This window comes from Cyanistes caeruleus, chromosome Z, assembly GCF_971803275.1.
Source record: "Cyanistes caeruleus chromosome Z, bCyaCae1.hap1.1, whole genome shotgun sequence".
NCBI classification, from domain to species: Eukaryota; Metazoa; Chordata; class Aves; order Passeriformes; family Paridae; genus Cyanistes; species Cyanistes caeruleus.
This window is the reverse complement of record NC_141732.1, coordinates 74402572-74423247: the sequence shown is the minus strand read 5'-3', so window position 1 is coordinate 74423247 and position 20676 is coordinate 74402572. Positions and strand designations below refer to the sequence as shown.

Genomic DNA, 20676 nt, shown 5'->3' with positions numbered 1-20676 from the left:
TGTATTCCAGTGGTGATCCCAATGCTGTCATCTTGAGCCCATCTCAAACAGCAGTGGGGGGACACAGTTATGTGGTGTAAATCAGGATGGCTTCACTGATGGTGATGATTTACACCATCTGAGGACCTGGCTTAGCCCTGTTATGGCAGTGAGCTGCACTGCCTAACCTCCCTGAATTCCCTGCATGGATTCTACACATCACTTAACTTCAGGCAAGACTTTCTCACATTGTCTGAATGCTAATTGCACTTCTGTGCTGAAGCTTATATTAAAATTAATATATAATTCCAAAAAAATAGAGATAATTGAACTGACCCAAAATATAACCCCTTTCCTTATTTCTTAAGCACTTGAGTTTTAGCACAAATCTCTTTTACTGCAGGGGCTTATGTTGTGCCGTCAGCAAATGCAAAGAGCAATTAAACATTTAACATGATCACAAGGAGAAGAGGAAAGCTGCTGTTTAAATGCATCAAGGAAAAAAAAAAAAAAGCCCAGGAAAACAGCCTCTTGGGTCTAATGTAAGACAGAAAAAATGCACTATGGTCAGTTCAATTCAAGAGCTTTGTTTATTGGGGATCTAGTATATTATTTTTAAAAGTAAAATTCCTACTTTGCTGAGCTCCTTAGAAGGAGTTTCAAACAAACCTGTGCCACAGAGATGCCAGATTGAAGCAAATGCTTTCTGGAGGGTAAGCGTTATGATTTTCATCTTCCCTTTGTTTTCCTTAGTTGGGAGGGTTACCTGGATCTTGGGGAATATCTGCTTCTGGAAAGAACTGCACTGCATTTCCTCAAAGGAAGAAAAGAAGCAACAGACTTCAAAACTCTGCATCCCTACTGACATTCCTCATTTTTCTGCTTCACACATTTTCCAGTTCTGCTGAAAGCACGTAATCTAACCTATGAGTCATCTTGGTCAGTGCTGCTGCCTATACCCAAAGTATTAATAAGAGGAATTAGTCCTGTTTGTCAGTCTGTCTGTGAATGAGAGATGTGGGATTAAGTCGCTAGATGATATTTGTTTTCCGTAGCTTATAGAGAATGTTTATTCAGTTGCCATAAGGACATCGGGGTCATGCAGCCTGATATGCAGCTTGAGCAGGCAACAGCAGCGTGCAGCCCCATTCATAGGGGAGTCGAGTCCCTATCAGAGCAAGCAGCCCTGATTTGACATTCTGTTTGTCTGAGGGGACTGCCTTAAAAGTGCCCTTGGAGTCAGTTTCCCCAGTACAAAGGGATGCACAGCAACACAAGCTCAAAAAGACCTCACTCCTGCTAAGGGGTGGATGGGGAAGAGCAGATAAGCAATGGGACTCCAGAGCTGCTGTCAACCTGACAGCATCTTAACAAAGATACTGAGGAATTTTGGGGGGCCTAATTTAATAGGATTTGTCAAGTCTTTTCATGGGATGCTACCGTTTTCAATTAAGTGCTTTTCAGGACAGGCTTTTCGATTCTGGTGGGTGGTTTAGGAGAAGAGGCCAATGCCAGAAAACCAAACAGGTAGTGAGGTTGCTTGTCAGTTATGTGGGGTACCAGGGTATGAGATGCTGAGAAAATCTTTTTGGAAGAGTGTGACACAGGGAGATTCTGAAAAGGAGTGCTGGTCACCAGGAAGAGCACCAGGTGCCCAGAGCAGACTTGACTTTCTGCAGAATTTAAAACAGTGGGATAAGAACAATATGAAGCCATTTCCCTACATTTTAGGAGGGCATCTGAATGCCAGAAAATGGAATCTATTTCTTCCTGATCTGAGATTTTTATGAGTTTAGGATTTAGGGTGCTTTTTTTTTTTGCTTTTTTTTTTTTCCCCACAGAAACAGCTTTAAAAGTTTTTAGGTTGAATTCAGAAAAAGTGGGAAAACTACTCAAATATCAAATGCTCTCTGCCTGCAAAAGCATTTTCTTCTCAGCTCTTGGATTAACACCTAGACTCAGTCATGCCTGTGACACAGAGAGGCTCTTTATTTGCCAATCTCAATTTTTTCTGGGATAGCAATATCAGACACAAAGCAACATTTTCTCTAGTAGATTGTGCCACTAATACAATAAGGGTCTAATATATTAATGAATAAGGATCTATAATATGCTAATATTTCTGCATCACATTAATATTCTATTAGACTAATGTATTATTATGCTAATAAGTCTATTAAAAATGCAAAATATAATTATTCGTTCTGTATGGCTCCACTGTTGAAATCTGATTCCTGCCCTAGACACACTTGTGTGTATATTTCTAGAAATTGTATTACCTGCTGTGCAAAGTTAGCTTGATCTACACCTGATGTCTTTCATCACGCACCCCAAGCAGCCGAGAGAGGATTTCATAGCCCCAAACCCATTAACAGGTGAAACAGATTAAGTGCTTCAGCAGGTCTGCATTTCAGCAGTGGGAGAGACAGGCTGACAGCCATGCTTTACACATGCCTCACTCTCTCTTGGAATTTACCTTTCTATTCACTGAGCAGCTGATTGAGAGGGAACCCTGCTCTGGGTGGGTGTGCTGTGCCAGAAGGGGCTAACACACCTAAATCCCAGCAAGCCAATCCCTAGGAAAGAGTGCTATGTGAGACCCACTGAAAGAGATCCCTTTTTCTGTGGTGTTTGCTTTTGCCAAGTTTAGGCAGCTCCCTATTCAGTGTGCTGTTCATATGGTTTATTCTTTAATGCCTAATTTCCCCCGACACCATCAAAGGAACCTAATCCACAGGCAGAGAAGGCTGTGACTTCCTCTGGCTAATCTTGAACAACAGGGCACTGTGTATCTGTTTTCCCCCCTGGTCCCAGCCCTGGCTGTGCTTCTGCTCCTCTGTCACTGTTGAAAGAGAATTTTCAGTGTGCCTCCCACTCTCCATAAATATATCCACACTCTTGCTCACTCCTGAATAATGGCATTTGGAGGAGAGGTCTCCTGCAGATCTTTCTACCACAGCTAAATGTTCACTTGATTGCTTTTAGATGGGCCAATTAAGAATGAAAAGGGAAAGTGAACAGCATGGTTTTGTTTTGTTTTAAAAATGTCATGTTTGCCAAGTTTATTAAGCAGGAGCTTAGAACGAATATTGAATTTTCTAAGACTGACTCTGATAAAATTTGGAAAAGAAAGTGGAAGGACATGTCCTTCCCCTTGTCCATGTCAGGATAACTCACCGCCCTGTATCAATGTCTGCATCTCCTGGCACCAGCCATTTAATGGATGTTACAACAGACATCTTTAATGAAAGAACAGGGTTTCTGTTACCTGTCTGAAGATCTATTCACTTCCTTATTGCCACTGGAAAGAGGCAGAGAATTGAATGGAGAAGGTTTCTGACTAAGAGAAATCCTTTCTAATGGGGAGGAAAGAAACTATGTGGGTAAAACTCATGGTCTGGGGGGGCTGAGGCTCTCTGTCACTGGAGGCTGGTTAAAAATGGGAAAAATGTATCTGTCAGTAATAACACACTTTTATGTGGTTCTACACTGTGCCAATTGAGCTAGGGAGCTTCTCCAGGTTCCTGCCAAACCTTTCCTCTGGTTCTGGCCCTTCTTCCATAGGCAGCAGACCCAAGGCTTTGTGAAGACCCTCACAGCTCTCAGGTATGGTCTCTGTAGGTATCTTTGCTTGTTTGATACCCAAATAGCACAGAAGTTGGGATGGCACAGAATTGTCCTTAAGTGTGGAATAGGAGGAACAGTTTATAAGTGCATCATAAAACTGGGAAGTGTGTTCAATTTTACAAGATTTAAGGCTTCCATAAGCATCTACATGCTTCACACAAGCCCACTGCCTTGTTCATGAACAACCTTGTTGTGTTGGGGTGCCTGATTCTGTCGGGGTTAAGGATCCTGCTACCATTAACAGTGGCTGGATTTCTCTTTTAGAGCAAGAGAAATCTAGATCTGTGGAAATGAAAATCTAAACACTTAGTGATTATTTTCTATGGGTATTCAGCATGATTTATATATATATATATAAATATATATATATATGCATGAGTGATAATGAACATATGTGGCTCCCTGACTTGAATTTTTCTTAGGACACATGGTGAATGAGTAAGGAACTCAATTACACAATATTTGAAATAATTTTATTTTTATGGTATCGTATATCTAACTTTGAAATTTCACTATTTTCAGGGCAGCAGCAGAATGATTATATACCAAGTGAAAATACACAAAGCATAGTCTACAGCACAGGAAACTCATACTCAGATCTTTACACTGTCCATGTTTTCAGCTTGCTGGTGGTGTTCAAGAAGTCCCACAGAAAATTCCATTTATGTTATTGTCATTGCCATTATTATTACAATACATTTACTCATGCACCACCATTTGCTGTGGATTCTCCAAGATGATGGCCAAGTGGTTTCAAAATGCTTTGTCAACTTGAAGTTCAGTGGAGCTACACTGATTTACATGAGCCGAGACTTTAGCCCAAAGTTCCTGTTGAAAGTGACAGAAAGCTTTTTGCTGGTCTGTCTCTCCCTGGGAAAGATAACGCTTTTCACAGAAAAGCTGTTACTTGGTGTGTTGTCTTATGTAACAGCACTGCTGGCAAAGTAGAGGGACCAAAAAACATGAGGTCTCTAACACTCATGGAAAGGCTCAGGGTGCTGAAGTGACCAACCCCTCCACAGCACGATCCACAGAAGGAGGATTTTATCCAAATCTGTTCTTCAGTTTCTGCAGATATCTTCACTCTACATTTGTGTAGAACAAAGTTTTAAGTGTAGATTATTACTCCAGCCTTTTGTTTTACCTGAGTTAATCTTAGCAAAAATCTTCCTGTCCTGCCTCCTACCTATATTTCTGTGTCAATACATATCCAAAATATTTCTTTTTCTTCTCCCAACATGGCCAGAACAGAAGTTAGCATGCTGATTGTCTTCTTTTTAAAGTGGTGTATTGGATATTTTGTTGGTTTCTTTGACCTCTAATTGGTTAATCCACAAAGAGAGATAAAAGTACCCCAGTGTGCTTCAGCTATAACCTTAGATCTGCTAGTTAAGTTCAGGTGTTTCAGAGCTGGTATTTATTGAACCATCACCATCTTTAAGAAGTGTGTGGGCTGAAGAGTGAGAAAAGCCCTGCAGAGGGAGGGTTATGTTGCTCATCTCTGTGTCAAAGACCAACCCAGATGTTCCTGTGCAAACACCTGGAATGAGTTTGCTGCAGGAATCCTGAGCTGCAGAAGCCTGGTAGCTCACTGTCCATGAGTGTATTTTCTTCTCTTGGGTTTGCTTCATACCAGGATAAATAAGCAAAGATTGGCCTGTAAATCTTACACAGATTTACAAGTGTACAGATTTACACAGATGCAATTCCCTCTCTATATAATGTTCCTCCTTTTGACGCAGAGGCTTCTTTTCCCCTCTAACTTTTTCTGGGTTTCTTTCTCTTGATCTCAGTTTGCTGCAGTCTGAATGCAGGCATGTGTAAAAAATCAGGGTGAGAGGATTTGGTCTCTCTCTAGGCAAAGAAAACACCAGAGGTTAATTAAAAACAAAAGGCAGCATAAAAAGCAATTCCCTCTCTCTCCTACTCTCTCCCCACACAGCCCCTTCAAGCCCAGGGTTTCATGCAGGAATGAAGTTAGCCAGGACCAGGATGGAGGCAAGAGTCCTGGAGGAGAAAAAGGGTTTGCAATCTTTGGACAGAAGTAAAGGTGGGGAAGACCACCACATCAGTGTAATCCCAGTGCAGTTTAATCTAGGCCTGTTGTTTCTTAATGAGTTTTTATTCATTTTTAATTTGACAGGTCTTCTTTCCCAAAGGAAGGCTAAGAAAAGAGAAAGGAGAAACACAACAGTTGGGTACAGAGCAAAGCCTTTGACAATACTTCTTTTTATATTTGTTTCTTTCTCTCTTAACTGATAGCTAAAATATCTTTCTAATACATTTCTCTTTCCTCTTACTAATATATAAGGCATAAAATTGGTTTTTGGAACTATCAAATGAAATAAAGAAATCAAGAAAGCAGATTGCAAAGATTTGATACAGAATGTAGGAGAAAAATAAATTCATTCCTTCCTTCCTCCCTCTATATATATATATATCTTAGATCACATCTAATTGGTTAGATCAAGCCATAATAGTATTTAAAGAGAAAAGTCATGGAGTTTTTACAGTAAGGAACAGGAATGTCAGGGGTGGGATGAGTGTGTGGGATATCCAGTCTTGCTGGCATGGCTTAAATGGGATCTGGTCCTTTTGATTAAGAGTGGGGCAACTTTCCACCAAAGCATTCATCACAGATCGGAGTCTGAGGCTAAGTGAGAAGCAGCCTTGTTCATTTTGGTTGCTGGGGTTACACATATCACTTCCTCTCCCTCTTTCACCCATACATACACAGGTAGACTTTAAGTGTAATATTTTGCACATCTCCTACCACTGCATTACATCCCGCTGGCCATATCTTGACAGGCTGCATCAGTCAATAATGATGTAATATTAAAGGGTAATGACACAGCCATGCAGAGTAATGAGAGAAAGCAATTTCTCTCACTATTTACCCATTTACCAATCGATTGAATTCATCATGTCAAAAACACAGGGATAAGTCCATGAGAGGCTGACATATGTTCCTATTGTGTAATGGTTCTGCTCAGCCGGCTGACAAAAAAGTCTAAGTAAACATATTAAGTTAAATTCTGCTCAGGGTGTGAAGACAAAGGAGAAAAAGGAAACAAGTCTGGACATGAACTTGGACTTGGAGAGTGAAAAAATATTTCTAAGAAATAAGGAGTTGAAAGAAGGTGAAAGAATGCAGTTTGGGTCCATGCAGTGAGCCTCAGTTGAGGCATGTGTGTTGTTTCATCAGAGTGATTAATTAATACAGGAGTGTCTATTATTACAGACTTTCTCAAGACTGCAACTCCACTTTACAACCCTTCTTTTGAGAGTCTCTACCAGCTCAAAAAACATGACCTGCCCCCAGAGGTTAGGATGGACAAACTTCATTTACAATCAGGCAGAAAGTGAAACCCAGACAGATCCTTAGATTAAGTGTAACAGGACTGGCATTCCCTTCTGGTGGTGAAATGGGAAGGGCTTGGATCTGCCACAAGCAAAGCTTGATGACCAGATGTGTCCAGGAAAATTACATTTGAAAAAAGCAGGAGGCAGATTTTATGCATAACTTGGTGAGGAATTCCTCAGACTTCCAGGAAGCAGAGAGTCTTCCAGCAGTGCTGTCACTATTTTGGGTTCTTCCACCAAGCAATTTGAGGCTGATGTGACAGGACCCTTCTGCACCTTCATTGATTCTGATTCCCATTTGGAGGATTGATATTCCCTCCTCTGAAAAGCAAAGTGGATATACATTTCTAACCCAGCTGCTCATATTTGCAAAGATATTTACGAAGCAGATCCTGCAGAAGTTGTATGGCTCTTGGAGCAGCACATTAGAAAGGAAGGTGTCAGACTCTGAATCTGGCTGATTATCAAATGATGAAGTGCTTGGCTTTACTAAACCATAGGCATCCTGCACAAGCTGTGGGCAAAAAGACAAATACACACCATATACTAAAAGCAGTCATATGTGAGGTGCTGCCCTAAAATACTGTGCTCTAGTAACTGAGCAAGGCTGTGGGAGAAGAATAGGGTGGAAAGAGGAGTTAAAAATCACCAAGACTCTCACAGGTCCTGGGCCAAGGAGGGCATGGAGAAAAGAGAGGGATAAGGATGTTGCAACGTATTTTTTCCTTTTATTTTCTTTCTCTGAGCTGTTTATAGATGTAATCCTACAACTGCAGCGTGTAAATCCTACACAAGCCCGAGTGATTATTGCAGCTGGAGGCTCTGGGTGGTTTTGTAACCTCTCTGCTCTGCTTCAGCTGCTGAAAACCAAGAGGAAAGAGGAGCTAAGGGAGGGAAGTGAAAGGAAGGAGGAGAGCTGGGCTATAGTAAAAATCTTGATCCAAAAGCCCAGCTATTTTCCCAGCACTTAATGCCTCATGAAAGCTGTCCGAAGAGGGGAAGGAGGCACTGGCTTCTGGGCTACATCAAAAGCAGTGTGATCAGCAGGTAGAGAGAGGTGATTCTCCCCCTCTGCTCTTATGAGGCTCTGCCTGAAGTGTTGAATCCAACTCTAGGACCATCAGGATAGGCAAGACCTGTGAGAACAGGTCCAGAGAAGGACCACAAAGATGATCAGAGGGCTGGGGCAACTCTGCTATGGAGACAGGCTGACACAGTTGGGGTTGTTCAGCCAGGAGAGCAGGAGGATCCAGAGTGACCTTCCAGCACCTTCCGGTAACAGAAGGTTCTAAAAGAGAACGGGAGAGGGACTTTTTAAAAGGACCTGTACTGAAAGGACAAAAGGTGATGTCTTTCAACTAAAAGACAACAGGTTTAGGTTAGGCATTAGGAAGAAATTCTTGACTGTGAATGTGCTGAGACAATGGCACAGATTGCCCAGAGAAGTTTGGGATGGCCTATCCCTGGAAGTGTTCAAGGCCAGGCTGGATGGGGCTCTGAGCAACCTGTTGGAAGGAGTGGAAGGAGTCCCTGCCCTGGCAAGGGGTCTAACAAGATGATCCTTAAGGTCTATTCCAACCCAAACCATTCTGTGATTCTATGCTTCCCCCAAAATTCCTTTTCCCTCATGATGTCCTCCTGTACTGGGTGTGTAGGAAAATGAAGTGTGATGTGATCCAGCACCAAATGCTGGTACAGTGGCCCAGGTTGCTGTCAGCAGGAGCTGGCTGCAGCGTTTATCTCCAGCTGTCCCAGCTCACAAGCGTGCCCACCTGGCACACAGCAGCACATTTGCCTGCAGCAGAGACAGCCCAGGCTGAGACCAGCTTGTGCCTTGCCATGCAGGGACACAGACCAGCCTGTCAGACACAGGAAACCACAGCCAGCAGTCAAATGGCTCTTTCTGGCCTCATAGTTTAAAGCCTCAATCATATGTATGTTTAAAAACATTTTGTTTCCATTTTCCTTTTTTTTTTTTTTCCCTTCATTGGGAGCCATTAATTATGGAAGAATGTGGCAATCTTTGGGACTTGCTTGCAGGGTGTCCCCAGGGGCTTGACCACACAAGGGCACCTCTGCTGCTGTCCCTCTCTCTGCTTTGGGGAGGCTTCCAAAGGAAGGCAGGGGATATGTGAGCGGAGGGAGGGCATTTTTTAGTCAGCAGAGTGTGATGATTTCTTCAAGTGATGCAAATGAAGAACGCAGAAGCAGTCTTCTGCCAGCACTGCCGCATGCAGAGCATGGCTGTGCCCATGGAGCTGTGCCAGCTCGGAGAGGAGGGGACACGAGCACAGTCCCTGCAGTCTCCTCAGCTAAATGGGCTGCTCATGCCTTGGGACACATCTGTGCAGCACCTAACCAAGAGGGGCTCCTAACGGCGTGCATAATGGAAATAACTTACAATAATAAAGTAAATAGACAGTAAAGCTGTCTTCTGTAATGTTATTCTCCAGGTGAAATGAGATGCCAGAAATGAACAAACAGCCTCCAAATGATATTAAAATGTCTTTCACTTTTAATAATTTAAGGGACATATTAGTGAGAAAGCTAAGAAAACTTAGAAATACATTATTTTTCAGGCTGATGGTCTTTTCCTCAGACTCTCTCCTGTCTCATCCACTGAGGACTCATTGACATATCCTAGGCTGAAGCAGAGCATTATAATAAGTTATTGGAACAAAAAGATTTCCTCTTTAATTTTATTTGCTAAGTTTGCCCTCAGAAAAGCTAGTTTAACTTTGGGAGTTCTGCTTCTAAAAAATAAATTTTCTTTCTCTCTCTCTCCTTCCATTATTCACCTCTCTCTCCTATCCCTTTCTTTGCTCATCTCCCCCCTTTTCTCCCACCCCTTCAATCCTTCCATCTCTCTTTCTCTCTCTCTCTCTCTTTCTCTCATCCTTTTTCCTGGTTCAAAAATCCCTAGACTGTCTCCTTGAGAGTTAAGGACAAACTGGCAATAATTTATGTTATAGTGTGATATGAAAAAAATTACATTACACTATAAATTATAATATGAAGAGTGAAATGCCAGGAAGGATGCTGGTGGAAGTCCCATTAGACAACAGAGTTCTATTGCCTACCACTCCCCACAGAAATCTTAGAAGGTTTGCATGAAACTGTTGTGAGAGGAGAGAAGCTGGAGGAGGGAGGAGGTAGAAATACAACACAAAAGATAAAATATGTAATCATGGAAGCAGGAATTTTTTTACTAATGCCCAAAAAGAAGGGTGACTTTTTTAAAGACCTATAGAAATTTCAAATCTGGCCACCTGGAATTTTGTGGTTTGTCAAGCTGGAGCAGAGGCTGTGGGGAGGAGCTGTAATGTGTGTTATCAGAGGGGCTCTTGGATTTCATCCTCCCAGACAATCCCTGTGGAAGACACAGAGGTTCCTTGGGTTTTCAGGTATCCCTGCTCATCGCTGCAGGCCCAGAGCTGCTTGAGGAGGTGCCAGGGGCTGCCTGAAACCACTGCTCTGGTGGTTCTTCTCTGAGAACAGGAGTAATCAGGAGCTGGCTGAGAAGGGCTCTTGGAGAAAAATGGCAGCAAGGAGAGATGGGAGTCAGGAGCCCATCTCTGACCTTGTGCTGGACTATTGCTCCTGGAGTCAGGTGGCTACAGGGGAACAGGGACAGGTGATTTCCTGCTTGGGGGTACATATTTGTCATAACAATTACCACTACCCAGCACCTGAGAAGATCCCAGGAACCTGTGGAGTCATCCTCATCTCCCTATCTATTACCTGTCCCCCAATTATTATTTAATTCCAAAAAATCTTCACACATTGTCCATTCCACTCAATCTCAACATGTGTCCATCTCTTCCTTAAATATGATGGCAAAAAGAGATGTTGGAGCAAATGAACTGTTTTGTGCCAAAGGCTATAGGTCATGAAAACAGAGGGTACAGTTTACCCAGGGGTAGAATGGTTGGTGAAGATGTTGTTTTGCTCCTATCTCATGTCTGGTTGAAATAACTGTTTGAATCTGAAACTATCAGTCAAATTTTATAACACTGCAATGCTAGTGAAGAAACTAGAGCCCTCTCTAGATACCAGGTAAAGAAAGAGGATAAGAGGGAATATTTTTATGATGGACCAAGAATGATAAAATATCTATTTTTCTTTAGAGATAAAAGAAATAAAAGGACAAAAAAGGGAAGGAAAAGAACCCAAAACCATAGATTATTATTTTACTTTAAAAAAAAAATAAATAAAGGAAACTAAAACCATACCAAACACCCCAATCAATGGAGAGAAAAGCAGCTTTGAGTGCCTTATTGAACTGACCTACAGAAAAAGCTTCAGAGTTTCAAGCCCAAACAAGTCCCTGATAAGATGTGAAATGCAATGGAAAAATCATTTAGGGGAAACAACAGAGTAGCTGATTTTGCTCTAGTTTTGCAGGTCGGTTCAATAAAGGTTCCTGAACTCCCTTTTCTGTGTAATTCTAAGGAAGGGTCATTTAATTAATATATTTATCTGAAGGAAGTAAAAAAGAAGAGTAAGGGAGGGAGAAAAACAAACTTAAAACAAAGACTGTATTTCACATTGAGCGTTGCAGGTTTTGGTTGAGGTTCTGTCTAGCACATGAGCTCTCTGAATACCCACAACCCTTTCTTCCACATGGTTGCTCTCTTAGCTTCATCCTCTAATTTGGTGTATAAATTATCACAAAAATGATGGAATCCAGAGAGGAAAAACACATCCAAGTACATTTCTTACTCATGTTTTCCTTCTTTAGCTCTTTGTGATTCATTTACTGCACTTTCAACCAGCCCTCCTGGTTTTATGAGATGTTGAAAGACAGCTTGAGCATTTTATTATCTCTCTGCCAGCCTCCAGAAGAGTATCTAGCAGTGCTCAGGATACCCCCTGCAGCAGAACTGGTGAATGTAAAACCATGGGGCTCAGTCCTCGTCTCCACACCATCACTCATCCCCTGCTCCTGCCTTTGCTGTGCATCCTCCCGGGCATGGCACAGCTGTGCAAACCTCAGCACACCCCAGACTCCCGAGCTGGGAGCATCTCCACGGCCTCTGGCAGACACACCTCAGGCTGAAGCTGTCTCGACAACCCTTGACAGCTCTATTTCTCACACAGGCAGGGCTGCTGAGGGGGCAAAGCAGCAAAGGGCTCATCCATCCCTGTGTTTGAGAAGGCAAGTCTGTGTCCATCTCTCAGTGCTCAGCCTAAGGCATTGAATGGGTGAGTTTGGTGGCAAAGACATGGTGTCTGCAGAAGATCCTGCTAAATGTAGCCACCAAAGCCTTTTCACAACTCTGGAGGTCCAGCCCTGCTTCCGAGAGACGAAAACTTTACGTGGCCTCAAGCAGCCCGAGGGGGCACCCTGTGAACTGCCTCGATCACTGGTTAGGAGCTGCAGTAATACCATAACAGAAAGGGGTTTTGTGCAAGAATAGGGCAAAAACACGGTGTGTGGTCCCTCTAGTGGTGCTCCCCATCTGAGAGCCACGCTGGGAAAGGCAGCAGTGCATCTGGAGCTGGGACTGGCATGTCTGTGTGCGTGTCATACATGGAGTTATTGTTGCCATCTGTGTTCCTATAGCCTCTCCCTGTTACTTTCCTATCGATGAAAGATGGAGAGAATTTCCCCCTGCCCCCTTCCTAATGACATTTTTATTAAAAGGGTGTTCTGCACAGAGGGAGGAGAAGGGTTAACAGAAAAACTTTTCAAGGTGAGATGGAGAGCTAAGCCTTCATGCTCTCGAGAAATTGAACTGTGGAGAAGTGTGGGAAAAGGCTTTCTTCCCCCGCACCACCACAATGCGGTCTGCCTCAAATTAAAAAAAAAAAAAAAGAAATACTGTAAGATTTTTTTTTCATGTTCTTCCAAATATCACTTCTGCTTGTCACAATATTTATAAAAACCCTCTTGCTATCTCAAGCTGCACAGCCTTTGGCTCAGGTTCCTGCTTATGCAAAACAGGGTCATAAACATGTCACTGTGTATTTGATAAATCCATCTTCCTCTTGTCATTGTCACCAAGAAGCTGAGATGACGGGAGATTACTCCGTCAAATCGCCGTAGAAACGCCTGCAGAGTTTATGAATTTTCATAGGATGTAAGTCCTCTTTAATGGGAAGTGTGGCCCAGTGAAAGCTTGCTATTTTTAAGGAAAAGTACGTGCATCTGTGTGTCTTCATCAGTGTGTGGGAATACACTGCATGGCCAAAACTTTACCCACCACACTTCAGGAGCTGTGCCAGTGCATCCCACTTGAGAACATCATCCGGAGTTTGTGCCCATCTCCTTCTCTCTCCTTCTCTTGCTGTGACCCCAATTCACATTTATATTAAGGCTTCCCTAATCCATACTGGATGTGTAAAAGAGATGTTAAATAAGTGCAAATGCCATTAGAGGGTATTTACTGATCTAACATATTTCTTGTGAGCATTTTCATTACCACATCTTGACATGCTTGTCTCTGCCCTCGCCTCCTCCTTTTTCTGCAATCTAGTGAAGAAATCAACCCATCTTCAGTGAGAATTGCCTCTATGTCAGGGTTCAAAGGCTGGCTGGGTTTCTCTTTCTGTAACAAAACTTAAAAGCAAACGCATTTCACAGTTTTCCAGACAGGAAAAATATCCTTTTGTCACTCCTTACAAGAATAAAAAAATGGCTGACAGTATTACAGTCAAATTTTAGCAAAATAGGAGAAAACAGATAAATATGAACGTTAACCTTCAAGTATGAAGCTCAATTGAGCCAGATGCTAAACTCTGCTGAGGACATCCTAAGACCTGGTAACACCTTCAGCACTTCAGTGGGATTTTTTGCAAATTTCCACTGGCATTCATGCTCCTGCAATTAAACAGCTAATGCCCAATCTGGGAAGCTCACAGCTAGGTCTTCCTTGTAGACTCTTCTTTGTGAGTTAAATTTTTATTTATGGCCTATGTTAATGTCTTCTATGATCTTGGGGAATCCCCTTTGCATTAAAGTAGTTTTATCTTCATTTTCCAGTATACCCAAGTAGTTCAGCCTCCTGTTGGGATGTTGTGGCTTAAACCCAGCCAGCAACTCATCCCCATACAGCTGCTCGCTCACTCCCTGGCAGTGGGATGGAGGAGAGAATCAGAAGAGTAAAAGTGAGAAAACTCAAGGGTTAGGATAGTTTGATAAGTAAAGCAAATGCTGCACGCAGAAAAAAAGCAAAGCAAAGAATTCATCCAGCACTCCCATGGGCAGACAGGTGTTCCATCATCTCCCCAAGAGCAGGGCTCCCTCATGCATAATGTTGACTTGGGGAGACAAACACCATCACTGCAATTGTGCCACCCTTCCTCCTTCCCCAGCTTTCTAAGAATTATCCCTGTGGTCAGCTGGGGCCAGCTGTCCTGGCTGTGTCCTCCCCCACCTTCTTGTGCATCCTCGCTGGTGGGGTGGGATGAGAAGCAGAAAGGGCTCGATGTCATGCAGTGCTCACATAGCAATGATTAAAACATCCCTGTATTGTCACTATCATCTCCAGCACAAAAAAACCCACAAAACACAATTTTCTTCATAAACCCACCCTAGCCAAAACAAGCACACAGTGTGAGAGTACAAAAGGTTTTTAATCTGGTACCACAGGCATTAACCCCCATGGCTTTATAAAAACTCTGTTGTATCATGGTTGTTGCAGTGCAAACAAGAGCAGAACCCGCCCCAAATAGCTGCCCACATATGAGCCTGCAAAAAGAAGGGAGGACATCACCCTTTCTCAGCATTCTAAGTCTTAAAGGGAGAAAATAATATGCTTTTGTTCCTCATGGCAGCAGTTACTGCACTATGTGCAGCCCCAGTGTGCTGGCGCATTTACCCAAACAAGGGGTGAAGTAGCAGCTCTGGCTCAGACATAACCAGAGAATATTTATATTTATAATATTTATGATATATTAATATAATATTTATAATCTGTCTGCCCCATGTACAGCTCTGAGTGTGTGCAATCCCATGCAGCGTCCAGGAGAGCTGGGCTTCGGTGGAATTTTCATCCAAGTGATCACACAAGGGCAGGACCACCAATGTGCTCTTAGGACCTTCAGTGAGCAGTTTCCCAAGCAGTGACACCAGGGGATGATTTTATCTGTGCTGGGTCTTGGATTACACCCCTGAGCTTCTGTGACTGCTGCATTTTGCTCACCATCACAGATTTCCTGCAAAAACCAGGAATCTCAATCACTGGAACTAAGCTCCAGTGGACACACTGGATGAAATCTCTTCCCTGGTGTATCAGGACAGTGCTGTGCATTTCAGCAGTCATCAGAGTGTTTTAGAGATCATGCATGCTGAACTGCATTACCAAGTCATTAGTAAGCAGACCAAAACTTAGAGGAAAAGAAGGAAAATCTGGCAAAACATTACCAGATACCACAATCCCACATAATTTCTAGAAGCATCTGACCTCTTTATATTTTCCATTTGTTAGGAGGTCATACGGCATAAGGAAATCTAATAAATGCAGGAATATAGCCTTGGTCTGGTTATTTAAAAATTAATTTTCTGCTTTACAATGAAAGGATTCTGTCTTATTGTTTTGCAAGTAAACAGCACCTTATTCTTCTGAAACTTAGCATTCTTACTTTTGGAGGATGAAAGACATTTTCAGAGAATTTACAAGAGAAACCTGTTCATTAGATTATAAGTTAAAATTAATTAAAAATTGGATTCTCTAACAAATGTATCATCTGTGCTCACACTCTTCATCCAAATGATGTCAATAAGAGAATAGCTCAGACTTCAAACTTTTTGTATAGTTGCAGTTAATTGAATTCTTATGCTTGGGGTATTCTTGAAGAAATTAGGAAGTAATTAGGCAATGCTATTAACCATTGTATATAATTGATCTGATGATATAGCCAACAAACAGGCCAAGGTCAACAGCTTTATTCAGCTCTTAAGCCTGATATGTTCTCAGAGACGATCCTCCATTCTTTCCTCTGTCATGGATTTCCTCGCTGGGGTTCTACCGGGTGTACTGGGAGTTATGGCTTTTGGGGGGGTTTAAATCTACCTTCTGCTATGAAAAGCATGCCAGGTTGGGCAGCTGTGCTTGGGATACTTTATATGGCTGTGCACCTCACTAGGCAGCACTGCTCCATCTCCTCAGCTCTGCCCACATCAGGCTGTCCCACAGCAGGGTATCTCAGAGCAGGGTGTCCCAAAGCCCCTTTGGGCAGCTCTGAACCAGGTCCTGCTTGTAGGGCTAAACCAAGCATGTGACTCCCTACCCATTAGCAAATTGTGTGAGCAGAAAGAGATGCCCCAGGCCTTCACCTGCCTCTAGCACATGTTACCCAGCCATTAAAAAGGCATCCAAAACGTAAATGCTAAATTCAGCAGTGGAGTTTGGCTCCTTGCATGGCTGTAGCTCTGAGCAGCAGTTACAGATCCAGTTTAACAGGCCAGTGCTCTGACTCTTTGCATTGATTCAGCACACCAGTGAATTTGTTCTTAAAGAATGAAGTCAAAACTCCCCTTGGCTTTGCCAAGGTCTGGCTTTCACCCTGCAGAGCTACAAATCAATAGAAGCAATGGAAGGTAGAACTCACTGTAAATGCCTCTGAAGGGGGAGGTATGGAAAATGCAATTATCCAGAAAAGGAAATAACAGGACAAGCTTTTGTTATTTGCCCTTTTTTTTCCCCCTCTCTTTTTTCTCTCTTGGTGGAGAGTACTATTGCAGGAATAGTCAAGAAAATGTATTTTGAACATTTTATAATTCTCCTAAGATGAATGCAGGAAATTTACTTACAGACAGAAATACAAAGATGCAGGTATGGGAAAACATAGTATTTCCAGTCCATTCAGAAATAACATTATTAGAAAAACTCTGTAAAAATTGTCACAATGTGGAATTAGAAGAATGTCACTCAGTTACTTCCACTGGTGCCACTGATAGCCAAGCATCAGTGATAGCAGTGTTAGTAAGCATAGTAAGCATGTATAGCTCAATACTTGTTTTCAGGGGCCTTAAAAATTAATTGTTATTAGGATTGTGATGTCACCCCTTTAAGAATATTAATGTAAGGTTTCCTACAAGAATGTATATGTTCTTATACACATATTCTGGTGTGTATATTCTTATCCTTTAAAACAATTTCAGGAGGGGTCTTGGCTCCCTGGGTGCTGTTCTGCTTTTCCTTTCTACACACATTGCAGTGAGCTGCTTCGGTCTTGCTGCTCCTCATCCAGGGGTAGCCCTTCTTTGGTCCCTCTGGAGAAGGAAGGAAGGAGAACAGGAGATGGTTTTCTGTACATGCACAGCTCCGTTCCTGTGTTTAAAATGCAGCTACCTCTGGGGTTAAACACGACAGCATTTTAACAACTTTCAGTCGAGAAGGATGGCTTCTGCAAGTCAAACTGATTGAGGGCTATCTGACAAGGGGAAGGGGGAAGCAAACACCATGAATTATAGATGGCAATCTGTCTATTTCACCATTACATACCCACAGTAGGAGCAGATTCATTCCTCTTGCACCTCCCATTGTGCAGTCATCCCCACTGTACATTCATTTCCATTGTTTCTCCTTCCATGTATTGTACATTCAGACCCTGTCTCAACTGTACATTCCAGCTCCGTGGCAGGAGATCCATCCATGGGCTCAGCTGTTTCACAAACAGATCTAATAGCTGTAGTGTGCTCAGATGAGCATGATGGGTAATAGCAGAGCAGATTGAACTATATTGTCCCAGGAGTTCATATATTTTTATACACTCGTAGGGTACACATCATCTTGCTATGACAATGAGGCTAAGTCAAGCATCTCGGGATGCAATAAAGCAGATTACAATACCGTTCCTTCACTCATTTTCACTACACTTCCCCTCCCACTTTCTTTTAACAATGCCAGGATACTTTACACGCAATTCCCAAATCATGGCCTACTCTGTGTTCTCCTCCTACCCCCCAAAAAGACTTATTCATCCTGAAGCAGTCTTCCATGGAGATAAAACTAAGAATTTCCTAAATATCAAAGAAAGTTAAGGACTTGAATTTCAGCAGAAAAACTCCCAGCAATTCATGCTTAAAAATGGCAAGGTTAATAAATTTTTTCCCTCCCCAAGCCATGTCACATTATTAAGTGAAATAAAGCTGACAAAGGAAGTGATATTCAAATAGCCAGTGTTCTCATTTACTGCATTATTATTACCATACACCTTTCTCGTGCAGACATGCTAGGCAATTAAGAGCCCAATTAGCCCCTCAGACACAGGCAAAGGGCTCCCCAGCATTTCAGTGTGAGCTATGGATGTTCTTTCAGAGGGTCAAGGTGTTACCCTGGATGGGTTTGAATCACAAACTTAGCCAAAAGCTGGAGAACACTTGTGTCCTCTTCCCAGTTCATGCCCACATACCCAAATGACAGCTGCATTTATCACTTCTTGTCTGAGGCTTTATTCAGCTTTCTCACTTACAATTTGGGCAGGGTAACACTCATGTGTTATGTACTTGAGGCAGGTAAATTGGCCCACATTTTTCCTTGCTGTCTCCCACTGCAGAATTCTTGATCCCAAACATTCCAAATCAGGAGTCAAGCTTTAGAGAAGCACAAAAGTTGCTTAAATTCTTGAGGTGCTTTTTAACAGATACACAAGGCATTTTTTGACTTCACATCGTGTCTGGCCTTATACGTTCATTTTTTTTTCATTCCCCCAAGAGCTGAAAGGTGGGGTGAGAGGGAGGTCCAGTGATTAGGATGCTTCAAAACTTAATTCAAAATAAATATATAATTCTCCCTTTAATAGAGGATTCCAGGTGCTAGTATAAAAATATTGTCTGGAAGAGGTAACATTTACGATAAGGTGAAATATACTTACTCCAACAACACACTGTAAAATGGCAAAGTCCAAGAAATCTGAAATCCTTTGTTCACACTGCCACTCCAGGACTCTAGACCCAAAAGAGCAAGATAAACAAACTTTTATCTATAACCACGTAGATATGACTGATCCTGTCTTCTGAGAAGAAAAATGAGCTCTTCTTGGGTGCCTTCGAGCCCAACAGTTGTGACAGTCTGTAAACTCAATTCCACTTTGTATTCAGATAGTTCTTCCCACCTTGAAATATCCCACTGAGTGCAGCAAACCATATATAAGGAAACACATCTTCCCAACACTGACATCCGTCTGTCCCGAGGTAGCCACAAGCATCTATCTTAATGACCCGCAACACCACCAGACAACAAATATCAGAGAGAGCGTCTGAGATGATGGGCTGGTGTAAAATGAGCCAGAGCAGGCTCTGTATAGATTTACACCACTGGAAAGTCGGAGCCAGGGACAGAAAATCATTACTACATGCTTTGGAAAGTAAATGTGTACCTTGGAAGGCCAAATACTGGATTGGAACTGGAGATTAATTGTGGCATAGATGGGGCATTAGGAAATGTATTGTAAGGTACAATTGTCCTTAATGATATTGACTCCTCTCACAAGGGTGGTGTGAAGCTTTGTGAATTGTATCAGCAAGAGGTTCAGAGATGCTCCACAAGCAGGAGCCATGGGAATGTAATCCAGAAGGGACACTGCCTTCATCTTCAAGGCAGTAGTAACAAAGGGAGAAAAATATAAATCTTAGAAGGATGGAGAAATAGGCTAGTTTGACAAGATGGCTGAGATTTTCTTTTCTACCTTCTCTTTACTCCACCACCCATTTTCTGCTTCTGGACCTAACGGGACAAACACAGAACTATGAATTCCCCTGTTACATCTTTCTTTTCTTCCCTTTATTAAAAGGAGGTCTTTGTGAGCATGGTAAAACATATATAAAATCTATAGTTAGAAATTAAACCATATCCAGATTCAGGAGAATTCAGGGTCAAAACTGAGCCAGAGCTTAGCAAATTTACTTCTGAGGAGTTTTTCCAAAATCTTATAAATCTGTCTCTAAAGTGACAAAAATTTCCCAACATCAAGTTTTGTGAGACTTACAGGATACAGGGCAAGTGGATACTGACAAACAGGCCGCTGCTCCTTTCCCTGTCCCTGATTCAGGCCACATTTGCAACACTCCCTGCAGACTTGGAGTGCTGCTTTATCCCAAACACCAGTCAATAACCTCAAATATGTCAATAAAGTCAATAGATCCAACAAAGAAGCCAAATATAAAGATTTGACACAGATACATATAAATACTTTTCAATGTTTTTTCCCTCTCCTTCCCCTCTTTTTAGTGAACCCTATCCACCTGTTATTATAGTTTATTTCATTAGCAATATGAGATATACCGGAGTTATGGGAGGAAAAAAATAAATAAAAAAATCTTGATTTATTTAGTGGCAAATTCTTTTTATGTTCAAGACCTGCATTCCCTAGTCTCTTGCATAACTTGACACAGTTATGCCAGACCTGGATCCCAGATCCTGGTCAGATCTGCCTTCAAAACAGTCTGCACACCAGTTTTATGACCCCATTTCTGTACCTCACCAGCCTCCCTGTAACCAGGCTGAGTCAGTCTTACTGACATCGAGGTATTTAGGCTCCTTGTATGTATTGGACATGGATTTCCATTTGGTCTGATATACCTGAGATGGATGTGCTGGCTGCTCTGCTTCGATATTCTTCTCTGATTGTCAATGTTTCTGTTCCAACACAGAAGAACTGGTTATGCTATTTTTTAAAATTATTATTTTTTTTTTTAAGGCCATCTAACGTTGTTTCTTAGATCAGGTGTGGCAGGCAGGGATTGCCATCATGGTTTTA

The 20676-nt window shown here is 42.2% G+C and overlaps 1 protein-coding gene across 16 annotated transcripts in view; it reads left to right on the top strand.

Annotated features, from left to right (window-relative positions):
• CELF4 (CUGBP Elav-like family member 4) overlaps window positions 1–20676 on the top strand; it is a 709508-nt gene that overhangs the window by 470042 nt on the left and 218790 nt on the right. The window lies entirely within an intron of this gene.